This window comes from Oryctolagus cuniculus, chromosome 3 (assembly GCF_051225735.1).
Source record: "Oryctolagus cuniculus isolate XC-2025 breed Fujian yellow rabbit chromosome 3, ASM5122573v1, whole genome shotgun sequence".
NCBI lineage: Eukaryota > Metazoa > Chordata > Mammalia > Lagomorpha > Leporidae > Oryctolagus > Oryctolagus cuniculus.
This window is the reverse complement of record NC_142869.1, coordinates 38,933,774-38,950,962: the sequence shown is the minus strand read 5'-3', so window position 1 is coordinate 38,950,962 and position 17,189 is coordinate 38,933,774. Positions and strand designations below refer to the sequence as shown.

The window sequence follows — 17,189 nt, the reverse complement described above, 5'->3', positions numbered from 1 at the left end:
ATACAGTGTCTAGAACTCATACAGGACCACAAACAGTACCTCTTCCTAACAATCAGACTGAAAACATAGAAGATCCTTCCAAAGTTAATAGGGAATAATTAGCCCTACACTGAGCACAGATGTAGTACTGCCTCATAAAATTTAAAATCAAAAGATGAAAGGATCAAATTGTTTTCACATAATTGCATCCCAGAGAGAGCTAAAAAATGCATAGAAGAATACAAAAAATGTTGAGAACACCAAAGAGTAACATTGATAGTATTGACAGGGGCAGGGTAGTTAATGAACAAAGGAGTAAAGAAGCTGCCAACTGTCTTCTTGCCTCAGCCCTGCACTGGTTAAAAACTCCACCCACCCCCATGCAGATTCAGCATACCCACTTTCCCATGAGGTACCTGAGCCTCCATTATGTCCACATGTATGCTGAGTTCTACATGGAAACTCCATGAGACCTTCCCAGAGATCACCAAGGGCTCTGAACCCTGCCCAAATTTCACCGCATTTGTATATTCAATCAGGGCACCAACCCTTTTCCGATAAAGCGGGCAACCAAACTTGGGTGGGGGCAATTCTCACTCAGGAGTTTGCCTGTATTAATTTCTGAATGTCTACTATCTCTATCTCTATCTCTCTAAATAAGCCCTGCCTCCCTTCTTGCACTTTATCTATGTCTTTGCTTTGAATTCATCTTTCACACCAAGAGAGAAACTTGGTATATATAAATCCAGCTGAAAATACCTTATTAGATTTACCCTACAACAATATTAGGCACCCAATTAAAAGTTACATACAACAGGGAAGAATTAGGAAAACAGGACCAATAACGAAGAAAAAGAATCAATCAAACTTGACCCAGAACTTACAAAGATGTTAGAATTAGCAGATGAGGACATCGAGGACATTAAAATAGTAATGACAACTTTAACATTCAAACATGAAAGAGAGTCACAGAAGGGTTTATTTTTTATTTTTTCATTTTACAGGCAGAGTTAGACAGTGAGAGAGAGAGAGACAGAGAGACAGAGAGAAAGGTCTTCCTTTTTCCGTTGGTTCACCCCCCAAGTGGCCGCTACAGCCGGCACGCTGTGCCAATCCGAAGCCAGGAGCCAGGTGCTTCCTCCTGGTCTCCCATGGGGTGCAGGGCCCAAGCACTTGGGCTATCCTCCACTGCGCTCCTGGGCCATAGCAGAGAGCTGGCCTGGAAGAGGGGCAACCGGGACAGAATCCGGCGCCCCGACCGGGACTAGAACCCGGTGTGCCGGCGCCGCTAGGCAGAGGATTAGCCTAGTGAGCCGGGGCGCCGGCCGAAATTCCCGCCTTTTGAAATCTTGTGTTGCGTGCATTCAGTAACAAATACTCCACATAAAGAAGTTGAGGATTTTTGTTTTAAAGATTCATTTATTTGGGGCCGGAGCTGTGGCACAGCAGGTTAATGCCCTGGACTAGAACCTGGAGTACCGGTGCCACAGGCAGATAATTAGCCTAGTGAGCCACGGCGCCAGCCCACAGAAGGGGTTTTAAAAAAAGATCTAAACCAAACTTTTAAAGATGAAAACTATAAAGTATGAGATGAAAAATACAATGGATGAGAATACCATTAGACTGCATTAGAAAAAAATAGTGAAAGTGAAGACATAGTAACAGAAATTAAACAAAATGAAGCAGAATTCAAGCAACCCATGTTGTGTCAATGTTGTGTCTACCTGCTTTTGGCAAGAGGGCGACCAATGCCAACTCTTAAATCCTTTGCAAGGTTGGCTTTCTCTAATAAAAAATATGTCCCTAAACACTAAATGATCAAAATCAGTTAGTTTCACTTATGGAGCTAAGGTAAATTAGAGACTTTGGGGCCCAGTAGGATTTAAGCCTAGAATTTTCTCCACTTCTCAGGGAAAAGGAAGGGAATATAGCTGTAGGTCCCACAAATACACACAAAACTTTCTCCTCTTATGTACAGTCAATACTGAAATTGTAAAACCAGATAATACCACAAAGAACTAGTCAATCTTCAAAAAAATATTTTACTGCTATCAATCATTGATTACATCTTATGTCTATCAGAACTCATTTCTTTTGATTTAGATGATGAATAAGGAAGCACTGCATAGTTTTAAGTTCTCTGAAAAACTAGGATAAGGAAGTAATACTGTAACACCTCCTCTTAGTTAACTAATTAAAAGCACAAGGATATTTAAGTTAGACGAGACTATCAAAACTTTAGCAAGGCAAGTTAGTCTTTCTTGGAGTTAAATCAGAGTGCCTGTACCATAGTCATCAGTTCTTTTTCAATCTTTTATCAAGAAGACATGTTCAACTACTAAAAATAATAATACATGTATATGCTAAAAATCTGGCCCTTTACTTATGTGTAAAAATTTCTAACAAAAGCCTAAGAACATAAAAACTAGAATCAACTTAGAATAAGATCAAAAGTATATACTGTAGGCCAGTGCCGTGGCTCAATAGGCTAATCCTCCACCTAGCAGCGCCGGCACACCGGGTTCTAGTCCCGGTCGGGGCGCCGGATTCTGTCCCGGTTGCCCCTCTTCCAGGCCAACTCTCTGCTGTGGCCAGGGAGTGCAGTGGAGGATGGCCCAAGTGCTTGGGCCCTGCACCCCATGGGAGACCAGGAGAAGCACCTGGCTCCTGCCTTCGGATCAGCACGGTGCGCAGGCCGCAGCACGTCAGCCGTGGCGGCCATTGGAGGGTGAACCAATGGCAAAAGGAAGACCTTTCTCTCTGTCTCTTTCTCTCACTATCCATTCTGCCTGTCAAAAAAAAAAAAAATATATATATATATATATATATATACTGTGAATTACTATCCTTATGTTTAACTTAAAATCATTGTACAAGGGGCCCGGCATCGTGGCTCACTTGGCTAATCCTCCACCTGTGGCGTCAGCATCCCATATGGGCACCGGGTTCTAGTCCCGGTTACTCCTCTGGATGGCCCAAGTGCTTGGGTTCCTGCACCTGCATGGGAGACCAGGAGGCAGCATCTGGCTCCTGGCTTCGGATTGGCACAGCGCCGGCCGTGGTGGCCATTTTGGGGGTGAACCAACAGAAGGAAGACCTTTCTCTCTGTCTCTCTCTCTCTCTCTCTGTAACTCTACCTGTCAAATAAATAAATAAATAAATCTTTAAAAAAAATCATTATACAAGGGATCAGGGGTTTGGTGCAGTGATTAAGACGTCAACATCCCATATCAGAATGCCTGGGTTCGAGTCTTGTCTCTGCCCATGATTCTAGCTTCCTGCTAACACACATCTCAGGAGGCAGCAGATGTCCCTGCCATCCATGTGGGAGACAGAAGACCTGGACAGAGTGCTAGACTCCTGGCCTTGGCCTGGCCCACCTGCAGCCATCATAGGCATTTGAAGTATGAAGCAGCAGACTGAAGATCTCTGCCTCTCTGCCTTTCAAAATAAATAAAAATCAGTACATATAATTATAAAAATCATTATATGAAATATTTTAAAAAATTGATGCTGGGGGCTGGCGCCACGGCTCACTAGGCTAATCCTCCGCCTTGCGGCACCAGCACACCGGGTTCTAGTCCCGGTTGGGGCACCGATTCTGTCCTGGTTGCCCCTCTTTCAGGCCAGCTCTCTGCTGTGGCCCGGGAGTGCAGTGGAGGATGGCCTAGGTGCTTGGGCCCTGCACCCCATGGGAGACCAGGAGAAGCACCTGGCTCCTGCCTTCGGATCAGCGCGGTGCGCCGGCTGCAGCGCACCGACCGCGGCGGCCATTGGAGGGTGAACCAACGGCAAAGGAAGACCTTTCTCTCTGTCTCTCTCTCTGACTGTCCACTCTGCCTGTCAAAAAAAAAAAAAAAATTGATGTTGGTTGAGTTTTCAAACCATTGAGTCATTGAGTCAAACAGAGTAACAGAAAGGAAAGGGAGGGAACCCTTTGACCATAGATGCTCAAGTCCCTTACATAATTTGCATATAACCCATGCACAGTCTCTATCATACTTTAATCTCAACTTATAATACTTAATACAATGCAAATACTATATAGTTGTTATACTATATTGTTTAAGGAATGAAAAGAAAAACTTCATACATGTTCAGTACACACATTTTATTTTTCAAATATTTTTCATCTACTGTTAGCTGAATTTGTGGATGCTGAATTCAAGGATACAGTGGGCTATTTATAGTTAGACTAAAAGAGGGTACCCTGAACCTGGGCAATGGGTGTCACCATAACATCCATGAAATTAATGAAATGTATTTAAGTTGAAGAGTATTTTTCCAGATTCACAATTTTTACCTAATCTCAGGAGGGTGAAAAGCTTCTTAAAAAGAAGGAAAAGGAAACACTGCTCCAAAAAAACCAGATGAGACTACTAGAGAACCCAAGAAACAAAAAAGACTAAAATAGGTAGCTTGATCACAAGAAGACTTATGATTTCTATGACATGAAGAAAATATAATAATTTTCACAATTTAAACAAATATGGAATTTGTATGAATGATGACCATATATCAGCTATACATAATATGAATGTTGTTAAGAGACTATATTTCACAAAAAAATAAATGCTCTAAATTATAAAGTACAGATAAAATTAAATAGGAAAATCAGGCCGGCGCCGCGGCTCACTAGGCTAATCCTCCGCCTAGCGGCGCCGGCACACCGGGTTCTAGTCCCGGTCGGGGCGCCGGATTCTGTCCCGGTTGCCCCTCTTCCAGGCCAGCTCTCTGCTGTGTCCTGGGAGTGCAGTGGAGGATGGCCCAGGTGCTTGGGCCCTGAACCCCATGGGAGACCAGGAAAAGCACCTGGCTCCTGGCTCCTGCCATCGGATCAGCGCGGTGCGCTGGCCGCAGCGCGCCGGCCGCGGCGGCCATTGGAGGGTGAACCAACGGCAAAGGAAGACCTTTCTCTCTGTCTCTCTCTCACTGTCCACTCTGCCTGTCAAAAAAAAAAAAAAAAAAATTAAATAGGAAAATCCTCTTCATTACATGTTTTAAGAGCTCAGCCCAGGGCCAGTGCTTTGGTGCAGCAGGTTAACGCCATGTCCTGAAGTGCTTGCATCCCATATAGGCACTGGTTCGAGGCCTGGCTGCTCCACTTCCGATCAAGCTCTCTGCTATGGCCTGGGGAAGCAGTAGAAGATGGCCGGAGTCCTTGGGCCCCTGCACCCACGTGGGAGACCTGGAGGAAGCTCCTAGCTTCGGATCGGCACAGCTCCAGCCATTGCGGCCAACTGGGGAGTGAACCATTGGATGGAAGACTTCTCTCTCTCTCTGCCTCTCCTCTCTCTCTGTGTAACTCTTTCAAATAAGTAAATAAATCTTTTTAAAAAAAGCTCAGTCCATCCAGACAACATGACTGATACCAATTTATATCATGGACATAAAAGCAGTCAGCAAATGGAAAGAGTGACAATGTTTTCATGGAAGTGAAAAAACATGAGAAATTTAAATTACTTTCAGCTTTATTTTTGTCCTGAAATAAACACATGTTCTACTTCCCATCACTGTAGATCTTTTAACAGTTTTCTTTTTCATCGTTTTACTAAACTTAGAGGCATACTTTTTTGTTTGTTTGTTTGTTTGCTTTATTTTTACATTTATTTATTTATTGGAAAGTCAGGGCCAGCTCCATGGCATTGCTGGTAAAGCTACTGCCTGCAGTGCCGCTATTCCATATGGGCCCTGGTTCAAGTCCCGGCTGCTCCACTTCTGATCCAGCTCTCTGCTATGTCCTGGGAAAGCAGTAGAAGAGGGCCCAGATGCTTTGGCCCCTGCACCCACTTGGGAGACCCGTAAGAAGCTCCTGGCTTTGGACTGATGCAGCTCCAGCTATTGCAGTCAATTGGGGAGTGAACCAGCGGATGGAAGACCTCTCTCTACCTCTCCTTCTCTCTTTGTGTAACTCTGACTTTCAAATAAATAAATAAGAGAGAGAGTGTGTGTGAGAGAGAGAAAGGGAGAAAGGGAGGGAGAAAGGAAGGAAATCAGAGTTAGAGAGGGAGAGACAGAGGGGGAATGTCCATCTGCTGATTCACTTCCCAAGTGGCCATAGTGGCCAAGGTTGGGCCAGGCTGAAGCCAGCAGCTTCATCTGGTCTCCCACATCAGGTGGCAATGGCCCAAACAGCTGGGGCATCTTCTGTTACTGTCCCAGGCATTTTAGCAAAGAGCTAATCAGAAGTGGAGCAGCTGGCACTCCAACCAGCATCCACACAGGATGCAGGTGCTGCAGACCCACTATACCACAGCACTGGCACCCACAGTTTCTTAATGGAACATGAACTATAAAAGCATTATGATAAATATCTTGAAATAAAATCAATAATATGCTTATTATATCTAACTTTCATGTCTTAACATAAAATCTTTGAAAAGCTTTTCTTGCATAATTTAGTTTATACCCATTCTTTTCACAGGTCTTTGTCACTAAAGATCATTCTTCAAATAATCCTAGTCCGTATCATATACTTATGAATTAAAATTCTATTAGCAAAGAGTTAAATACAAAATATCACTTTCTTCCTGCTCTAAGATAAAAATGTGTTCTTTTCTTCCTAAGTTCTGATATGGGAATCCCTTGAAGCATGGTTTCTGGTAGCCATGCTCTTGAAACCTGCTCCCAAACTGGCTCCATGGTTGGCCATGTGACTTACTGTGACCAAATGGGACCTAATAAAGTATAATGCAAAAGTTGAAAAGGTGCTCACTGTCTGTAACACTCTCTCTCAAATAAAGAAATAAAATCTTGAGAGAGAGAGAGAGAGAATATGAGAGAGAGATCTTCTATTCACTGGTTCATTCCCCAAATGGCTGCAATGCAATGGCAGAAGCTGGGCCTGTCCAAAGCCAGTAGCTTCTTCTGTTGTCTCCCATATGGGTGCAGGGACCCAAGTACTTGGGCCATGCTTCACTGCTTTTCCAGGCCCATTAGCAGGGAGCTAGATTGGAAGAACAGCCAGTATTCAAGCCAGAGCCTATATGAGAAGTCAGTGTCACAGGTAGTGGCTTACCTGCTACGCCACAGAAAATCCTGCTCTTGATTCTATTGGGTATATATGGATGGTATCTCTCTAGTTTCTTTTTTAATTTTAGAGAGAGATTCTTTCTCTCACTGTCCACTCTGCCTGTCAAAAAAATAAATAAATAAAAAAAAAGGCCGGCGCTGTGGCTCAATAGGCTAATCTTCCGCCTTGCGGCGCCAGCACACCGGGTTCTAGTCTCGGTCGGGGCGCCGGATTCTGTCCCGGTTGCCCCTCTTCCAGGCCAGCTCTCTGCAGTGGCCAGGGAGTGCAGTGGAGGATGGCCCAAGTGCTTGGGCCCTGCACCCCATGGGAGACCAGGAAAAGCACCTGGCTCCTGCCATCGGATCAGCGCGGTGCGCCGGCCGCGGCCATTGGAGGGTGACCCAACGGCAAAGGAAGACCTTTCTCTCTGTCTTTCTCTCACTGTCCACTCTGCCTGTCAAAAAAAAAATAATAATAATTTTAGAGAGAGAAAAAAGGAATGAATGAAATAGAAATAAAGAAAGCAGCTCCCATCTGCTGCTTCAGTCCCCAAATGCCCACCATAGCTAAGGCTGAACCAGGCTGAAAGTGGGAGCTGGGAACTCAATCCAGGTCTTCCACATGGATGGCAGGGACCCAAGTACTTGAGCTATCTATCACCACCTAACTCCCAGGGTACATAACAGCAGGAAGCTGAGAGCAGGAGCAGAGCCAGGATACAAACCTGGGAACTTCTTGTGGGATTCCAGCATCCCAATCAGTGGCTTAACTGCTAGGTTAAAAGGCTACCTCAGCTCTTCATTAAACCATACCTTCTCCATGTCTGTATTTCTTGTCACATTTGCATTTCAGTTCTTCACCCAATCTAGCATATCATTAGCACTTAGATTCAAGTCTATTAAATAAAGGGCTTAACAGCAACAATTTGACAATCAGCAGCGAACATGATAGAGACAAGGAGTAAGTATGGCAAAGACTATTAGTTGCCATTCAATAAAGATCCCCACCTCACATTCACTGAAAAAGTCTATATACTCAGCTAAAAGCCATTCCTGAATTGCTTGCAACCAAGTATAGCTATATGACTAAGTTCTGGTCAATGAAATCACAGAGAGTACTGTACAGGAAATTCTGGTAAGGTTTCTTAAAAGATGGAAAGGTGTGTCCTTTTTTGTGTGTGCCTTCCTTACTTCCATCTGCAATATGGATGTATGGTTGGAGATCCAACAACCACTAGGTCATCTTGAAAATGGAAGCCACATAGGTAAGGATGACAAAGGAAAAAGACAGAAGTGGCTTGAGTCCCTGGCAATTCTATGGAGTTGGCCATACTGGCCCTAGACTACCTACCTCTAATTTTTTTTTTTCTTTTGCAAGACAAAATAATTAACTACCTTGTTTAAGCAATGGTTATTTTAAAGCCATTTTTATTTATTCATTTCCAGTTTCTATTTAAAGCAGAGAGACAGAGATATTCCATCTACTGTTTCACTCCTCAACTGCCTGTAACAGCCAGGGCTGGGCCAGGCTGAAGCTAGGAGTCCAAAACTCAATCTGGGTCTCAATGTGGTGGCAAGGACCCAAGTACTTGAGTCATCATCTGCAGCCTCCTGGGATGTATATTAGCAGAAAGCTGGACCGGAAGCAGAACAGCTGTGACTTGAACAAAGCATTCTGATACGGGATGCATGCATCCCAAGCAGCACTTAACCACTGTGCTAAACGCCTACACCAGCAATGGTTATTTTTTATCTGACTCTAGCAGCCAAACACAATTACTGATAAGAAGAAAATCCAGCAGCAAATCTGTAGTCTGAAACACCTGCAGCCATCTCAGCTATGCTGCAATTTAATGACAACAAAGTATAAGAAATTTCTACTGGAATGGAAGGAGTAGATTAGTAAGCAAGATTCAACAAAGAGCCTCTATTCTTTGAAGGCACACCACCATTATAGTTCATTTGGATGGATTCAGAGTTTTTTTAGCACACTGGCGAATTTTATAATGCAAGTAAGGTAATTTTTGGCCAACATTTAGGAGTTATGTTCTAGAAAAGTAATGTGGCTTACAAAGCTGTGACTGGAAAGAACAAATAATATGAAAATAAGGGGTGAGAAAAATAAACAATAAATGGAAGTGAAATCACCTGTTTAACTTTTTCAAATAAAAACAAGTGGGTTGGTATTGAGGGGCAGCAGGGTTAAGCTGCCACCTGCAATGGCAGTATACTGTAAGAGTACTGGAAGCGCCACTTCTGACCAGTTCAAACTAATGTGCCTGGGAAAGCAGTGGAAAATGGCCCAAGTGCTTGACCCCTGCACCCACACGAAACAGGGATGGAGTTCCATGCTCCTGGCTTTGGCCTGGTCCAGTCCTGGGCCTTCAGTCATTTGGGAAGTAAAAGACTGTATAGAAGATCTTTCTTGGGGGCTGGCGCTGTGGCATAGTGGGTAAAGCCGCCACCTGCACCTCACCATCCCAAATGGGTGCTGGTGCAGTTCTCAGCTGTTCCACTTCTAATCCAGCTCTCTGCTACTGCCTAGGAAAGCACTAGAAGATGGCCCAAGTCCTTGGCCCCTGTACCTGAGTGGGAGACCCAGAAGAAGCTCCTGGCTCCGGATTGCTGCAGCTCCGGCCGTTGTGGCCAATTGGGGAGTGAACCAGAGGATGGAAGACCTCTCTCTGCCTCCTTCTCTCTGTGTAACTCTGACTTTCAAATAAATAAATCTTTGAAGATAAACTTAAAAAACCAATGATTTCTATTAATGTCTTTCAAGTTTTTTTCATTTTTACTTTTTTTAAATCTTCAAGAAACACTGCTGTAGCAAAACAATCAGTAAAGGCTGATTCTCCCACATGTTATGCACACTTTTCTACTTCATAAATATTTTGAACCAGTCCTTCCTGGCTTGCCACTTAATGTCCTTTATATTTGGGTCTTTAAATTTTTATTAAGTCATATTAACTTTTTTTTTTTTTTTGCCAATTCTTAGTGATTATGTCATTTTTGGATTGTTCTTCATCCTTAAAGAAAACAGAAAATAAACTGATGCTTACCCTACAGACCTGCATAAAATATTACATAACCTGACATTATGAAATACACACTTGCATTATCTTTAATAAAAGATTAATTGGCAATCCAGCAATTCCATTATGCAGGGGTGGAGAATCTTTTTTCTGCCAAGGGGCATTTGGATATTTATAACATCATTCACAGGACATACAAAGTTATCAACTTAAAAATTATACTGCTACAGATTTACTGTATTTATTGTCAGGGCCAGATCAAATGATTTCTTGGGCCTTATATTGTCCTGCAGGGTGAATGTTCCCTACCCTTGCATTAATGGGTAGGAAATCAGTATGTTAAAGAGATATCGGGGCTGGCGCTGTGGTGTAGTGGGCAAAACTTCTACCTGCAGCGCCAGCATTCTATATGGGTGCCAATTCGAGTCCCGGCTGCTCCTCTTCCTACCTAGCTCTCTGCAGGCCCAAGTGCTTAGGCCCCTGCACCAGGGTGGGAGGCCTGGGAGAAGCTCCTGTTTCCTGACTTCTGGCTCAGCTCTAGCCATTACGGCCATCTGGGGAGTGAACCAGAGGATGGAAGACCTCTCTCTGTGTCTCTGCCTCTCTCTGTCTATATCTCTGCCTCTCAAATAAATAAATAAATAAATATCTTAAAAGGGGAGAGAGAGGGGGAGGGGGAGAAGAAGGAGAGAGAGATTTGCACTCCCATATTTATGGCAGCATATTCATAATAGCCAAGACAGGGAATCAACCTACGTATCCACTGACATGAATGGATAATTAAAATGTGGTATAAATACAATGGAATGTTATTTAGCCATAAAAATGAAATCTCGTCACCTGCAGCATCACAGATGAGTTTAAGAGAACATCATGTTAAATGAATAAGAACATGACAAATATCACATATTCTTGTTCATATGTGGAAGCTTAAAAAGTTAACTTTATAGGCTGGCACCGCAGCTCACTAGGCTAATCCTCTGCCTTGCGGCACCGGCACCCAAGGGTTCTAGTCCCAGTCGGGGCGCCGGATTCTGTCCTGGTTGTCCCTCTTCCAGGCCAGCTCTCTGCTATGGCCCGGGAGTGCAGTGGAGGATGGCCCAAGTCCTTGGGCCCTGCACCCGCATGGGAGACCAGGAGAAGTACCTGGCTCCTGGCTTCGGATCAGCGCGATGCGCCGGCCGAGGCAGCCATTGGAGGGTGAACCAACGGTAAAAGGAAGACCTTTCTGTCTCTCACTGTCCACTCTGCCTGTCAAAAAAAAAAAAAAGTTAACTTTATAGAAGTCAAGTGTGATTACCAGAGAATGGAAAGGGTGAGGCTAGAAGAGTGATGAAGAGAAGATGGTTAATAGGTACAGTAGTGCAGTTGGACACATGGAATAACATTCAGTAAACTATAATACAGTAAGATAATTATGGTCGATAATAAACTGTACATATTCTTTCAAAAGAAGTATCAAAGAAAATTTTGTATATTCCCAACATAAAGAAATGATAAATGTCTGAGGTGTTGCATATGCTGATTAACCTGAACTATTTATTACACATTGAATAAATGTACTTTAAAAAAACAACACTGTATCCCATAAATATGTACAATTATGTATCAATTAAAAATAAAATAAATGAATTGGCATAACTGGTGGTTTATGTTTTAGAATTAAGCTATATTAGAAATCTTACAAGTATATAAAAGTATATATATGAACTGCAGAAAGAACTAAGTACAAAAGAAAAATGATCCTATGACATGTACTCTAACACTGTTTTACTGAAAAGCAAAGGACTAAAGCCTAAAAGATTATAATAATCTCAGCAGACAACACTAAATAGGTCTAACAATGTTGGTCAACTAACTAAAGCAGATGGTTGCTCAAGTGGTTTGGTCACCGCCACCCATGTGAAGACCTAGATTAAGTTCCCAGTTTCAGCCCAGCCCAGCCCAGCCCTGGATGTTGCAGACATTTGAGGAGTGAACCACTGGTTAGGAGATCTGTCTGCCTCTCTGCCTTTCAAATAAATAAAATGAACAAATCACTCACCTATTATAGTATCCCGTTCTAGTTTTTGATTCATTTATTATAGTATTATTACGGTCATGCTGACTCCAATGCTTCCTTCACTATAATTAAAAATATATTAAGATGTATGAAAGTACAACGGGGAACCACTAAAGGCTTTTGTGTAAAATAATACATGACAGGAGGGGCCGGCGCTGTGGCACAGTGGGTTAATCCTCCATCTGTGGCACCAGCATCCCATATGGCGCTGGTTCTAGGCTGCTCCTCTTCCAGTCCAGCTCTCTGCTATGGCCTTGGAGAGCAGTACAAGATGACTCAAGTCCTTGGGCCCCTGCACCCACATGGAGACAAGGAAGAAGCTCCTGGCTTCAGATCGGTGCAGCTCTGGCTGTTGCAGCCATTTGGGGAGTGAACCAACGGAAGGAAGACCTTTCTCTCTCTCTCTCTCACTGTCTGTAATTCTACCTCTCAAAATAAAGAAATAAAATCTTTTTTTTTTTTTTTTGACAGGCAGAGTTAGACAGTGAGAGAGAGAGACAGAGAGAAAGGTCTTCCTTTTTCCGTTGGTTCACCCCCCAAGTGGCCGCTATGGCCAGCATGCTATGCTGATCCGAAGCCAGGAGCCAGGTGCTTCCTCCTGGTCTCCCATGCGGGTGCAGGGCCCAGGGACCTGGGCCACAGCAGAGAGCTGGACTGGAAGAGGAGCAACCAGACAGAATCCGGCGCCCCACCTGGACTAGAACCCGGTGTGCTGGCGCCGCAAGGCGAAGGATTAGCCTAGTGAGCCGTGGTGCCGGCCTAGAAATAAAATGATCCTAGCAAGAGGCCTACTAAGTGATTAAAAACTTGAACTATTATTGCTGCTGCTACTACCACTACTACTCACAGCTAACACTCATGTTTTATCATGTGCCAAGAACTGAAATGAGAATTTTCTGTGTATCTGTTGATTTAATCCTCATAACAAGCATTTTAAAAACTGTTAAACTTGAAACAATTATAAACTTTTTTTTGTTTTAATTAGGCAGAGTTAGACAGTGAGAGAGAGAGAGACAGAAAAGTCTTCCTTCCGTTGGTTCACCCCCCAAATGGCCACTATGGCCGGTGCTTCATTAGGCTCTCCCACATGGGTGGTGGGATCCAACTACTTGGGCCATCCTCCACTGCTTCCCCAGGTGCATTAGCAGGGAGCTGGATTGGAGATGGAGCAGCCAGGACTCAAACCAGTGCTCATACCAGATGCTGTCACCACAGGTGGTGACTTAACCCGCTGTGCCACAGCACTAGCCCCCTGGATTCACTTCACTTTTTTTTTTTTTTTTTAAGATTTATTTATTTATTTGAAAGGAAGAGTTACAGAGAGGCAGATGCAGAGAGAGAGAGAAGTCTTCCATCCACTGGTTCACTCCCAAGATGGCCGCAATGGCCAGAGCTGCGCCAATCCGAAGCCAAGAGCCAAGAGCTTCTTCTGGGTCTCCCATGTGGGTGCAGGGGCAAGGATCTGGGCCATTTTCTACTGCTTTCCCAGGCCATAGCAGAGAACTGGATTGGAAGCTGGAGCAGCTGGGACTCGAACCAGTGCTCATAAGGGATGTCGGCACTGCAGGCAGTGGCTTTACCTGCTAAGGAACAGCACCAGCCCCCTGGATTAACTTTTACACATACTCTATTTGAGAGACCAACAGATCATTTTCATTAAGCAGGCAATTCAATTTGTAGAATAGGAATTAAAGACCAAGAGAAAGCTCTGGATTAGAGATACAGATTTTAGAATCATCAGATTTAGATGCTAACTGAATAGACAGGGTCACAATGTGATAAAGTATAAAATCAGGGACCTGACAACAGAACCCTGAACATCAGAAGCATTTAAGTCTGAAATATTCCAAGTTCATATGAATGTCATATTTTAGAAGAATTTTGTGTTTTCTATTTGAGACTTCCAATTAGCTTATAAAGTAGGATGGTCAGTAGTATACTCGTACATCTCCATTCCCTTTCTCATTAAAATGATTACTTTCATTTTTAAAGTATTCTTTTAAAAGGAATGCACATTGATTTAAAAGCCTTGATTAAGAAAAATATGCAAAAAGACTAAGTTCCACTCTCTGCTCAATATCCAACCCCCATCACCCATTTTGAAAAAAAAAAAAGGGGGGGGGGGGAAGAGTTTAAGGAGGTTAATTGACAAATCTAAGTAGCTAACATTAGTCTACATTAATTAAGACTCAAGCACTGTGGCACAGCAGGTTGGGCTGCTGTCTGCAGTGGCATCCCAAGTGGCTGCTCCACTTCAGCCCAGCTCCTTGCTAATATGCCTGGGAAAGCAGTGGAAGACTGCCCATGTCCTTGGGACCCTAACCCTCTGTGGGAGACCTGGATAAGGCTCCAGGTTCCTGGCTTCAGCCTGGCCCAGCCCATTACAACCATCTGGGGAGTAAACCAGCAGATGGAAGATCTCTATCTCTGTCTCTCTCTCTAATTCTGAACTTTAAATAAAATAAATAAATCTTAAAAAAAAATTTTGGATGTACATTTTTTGAAGTTTAGCATGTGTATATATTCGTTATATCATGGCATTATTGAAAAAAGACCTTTAATCACCAAAGCTTATTATTTTCTAATTTTAAAACTAGACAGCTCTCAGAGACATTGAGAACAAGATATGAATAAATACCTGTACAAATTAATTAACACTATCTGAATCATGAAAGAAATTAGCTTGATTTGTGGAAAGCAGCTAGGAGTCAAATAAAACCTAATTCAATAAAATCTAATTTAAACCAAAATATTCAGCACAATTTTTTTTTAATTTCTGGCAATTTCAGTGCCTGGCTAGAAATGTTATCCTAAGACATTAAATGGTGAAAATTTATTGAGCTATAAAATATTGGTAGATTTGGCAGCTCTTTGTCTCAAGCTAAAACTACTGCTACTGGTTCATACCACAAGTGCCAAATTCTTGAATTAGATCAATGATTCTAAAGTGGAAGCCAGCAGTGAGCCAAATCATCAAGGGAATTATTTTTTCCAAAATATATCTCCTCTCTTCATATTCCCTTCATCACTAAGATTGTGAAGGGAAATAGAGATGATGTAAGATATGCCTGTGTCTTTAAAAAAAAAAAAACTACTCAGATTATTTTGAGATATCCATCTCCAACTTCAGGGAAAATTCTTGAATTAGGTCCAACCACCCTTTTAACATTGTAGCATAAGGAACAGAGCTACAAAATGGCAAGAGTTCAGCAAAAGGTGCAAGTAAGAAGCTATACACACAGCAGGTATAAGGCACTTTTAGAGTTTTTGGTGCCAGCTCCCACCAGAATCTACTTCATTATAGACTATGACAAATGTTCGGTTCATCATCCTAAGAAAAGCACATAGTGTACTAGTCAGATAACTATGTAAAAAGAAACAATTCTGGACATCAAAAAACCTAAAAAGCTACAGAGCTAAACACAAAAATTCCTCTGTTCTGACATTAAAAGAATAACAAAGAACTATTCTGTGAAGCTGATAAACTGTTTTGAGATTTCTGCCAATATTTTATTATTTTAGCTTTTCATTACATAGCGTTAGTTTTTCTATGATAAAGCACAGTCAAGTTGACAATCTGAATCATTCTAGAATTTAATAAGATGTCAAAGCTGTGTATTAAAAACCACCACTTAATACAGATATTGAATTATCATGCTGTATCATATAAATATGTACAATTAAAACTGTTTTAAAAATCAAACTCAAATCCACATACATGTCAACATAGCTTAAAGGTTAGATTAAAAAAAATTTTAATGATACACTTTAGAGCAAATATTGTTTCAAAATGAATTTCTATGAAGATTAGAAATCATCCAATTACTATTAAATGCTGATTGGACTAGAATTTCTTAAACTACTTGGTAATTTCCTGCTTCAATCTTTTCGCTAATGTTCAAGTTATTAGAGTCTACGATGACACCTACTGGCCATTGAAAACCAGCCATTAGTTCTCTAAGACATCTCGAGTAAGTTGATTACGTAATAAGAATGAACAAATGAAGAAACTCTCACATACAGAGCACCCTAAATAAAGATTTATTTACAGATACTCAAAACACTACAGAACTGCATTTAAAATAGAACCAAGAGGTTCTATTTTAATAAAGCCAAAAGATGTCATTATTTTTATAAAACAATAAAAGATAAAGAATGAAACAGCAACTATAAATTAAAATTTATACCTAAAGCATATATATTTTACAACTCTGAAAATTTCAGAATAAACTCTTTCCCAAATGGTATTCTGAGGAGGAAAAATGACATTTTGATTTAGGTTCATGTACACTAATATAAATTGGCTTTAATAAAAAAAAATCCCATTATGAGAAAGTTTTTCTGATGTGCAGTGCTGAAATAAGCTCAGGAAAATGATAAACTTGCTAATACTACATCAGTTCTTATCTCCTAAGCTAGGCAACATTTCAAACGGCTTACATTTTGTCAATTTACAATGCTTCTATTAAAACTGCTTTTCCCTGAGCTATAAAAAAAAATCAAGTCTTTATGCAGTTTGTCCTTCCACAACACATACTGAATGTTAATTCTTATTTTAAACCCACATTTCAGGTGCTAATAACGAACAATAAAACATCTTAGCAACAAGCTAATTTACAGCTAATTATGTCTGTAAACACATTTTACCTCAGTCCAAGAGGCTCAGGGAGTATACTTTTAAAACCTAAGAAATAGATAATTTACAATTAGCTTCTCAAGACCTACAAAGGAAACCACTTAAAAATTGATATCCACTCCCTCCCCAATTCAGACCACCACCTTATTTTCATAGTCGCTAACATCCAGGAGAAAAAAAAAAAATCGACCAACTTGTACTTTCCTGCGACTACCAATTTTTGAGGCCACTCATTTTCCTGAAGATTGACAACCCCCCACCAAAAAAAAAAAAAAAAAAAAAAAGACAAATGGATCCGCTATCAGCCTTGACTCCTGAAACAAAGTCGTTAACTACAAAATATGAAGCTGGCAGCATTCATTTCAACCCAAACCCATATTTGGGATAAGCTGCTCGTGACTACTCTCTCCTTCACGCTACCAGCCCTCGCCCACAGAGCCCGTCAGGGTAGGAAGCACTCAAGCCAACG

The 17,189-nt window shown here is 41.8% G+C and overlaps 1 protein-coding gene across 50 annotated transcripts in view; it reads right to left on the bottom strand.

The window, feature by feature from the left end:
• The window catches only part of HYCC2 (hyccin PI4KA lipid kinase complex subunit 2), a 76,863-nt gene that overhangs the window by 58,639 nt on the left and 1,035 nt on the right, over window positions 1-17,189 (bottom strand). For 37 of the 50 annotated variants that reach the window (XM_089330090.1, XM_089330073.1, XM_089330082.1 and 34 more), the window contains exon 2: window positions 16,732-16,768. The exons of 9 other annotated variants lie outside the window; for them this stretch is intronic. The gene's annotated coding sequence lies outside the window, so the exon portion shown is untranslated. Of the gene's footprint in view, window positions 1-12,066; window positions 12,147-16,731; window positions 16,769-17,189 lie in introns of all 50 variants that reach the window. 4 more of the 50 variants (XM_051848299.3, XM_089330084.1, XM_051848300.3 and 1 more) reach the window with 1 other exon arrangement.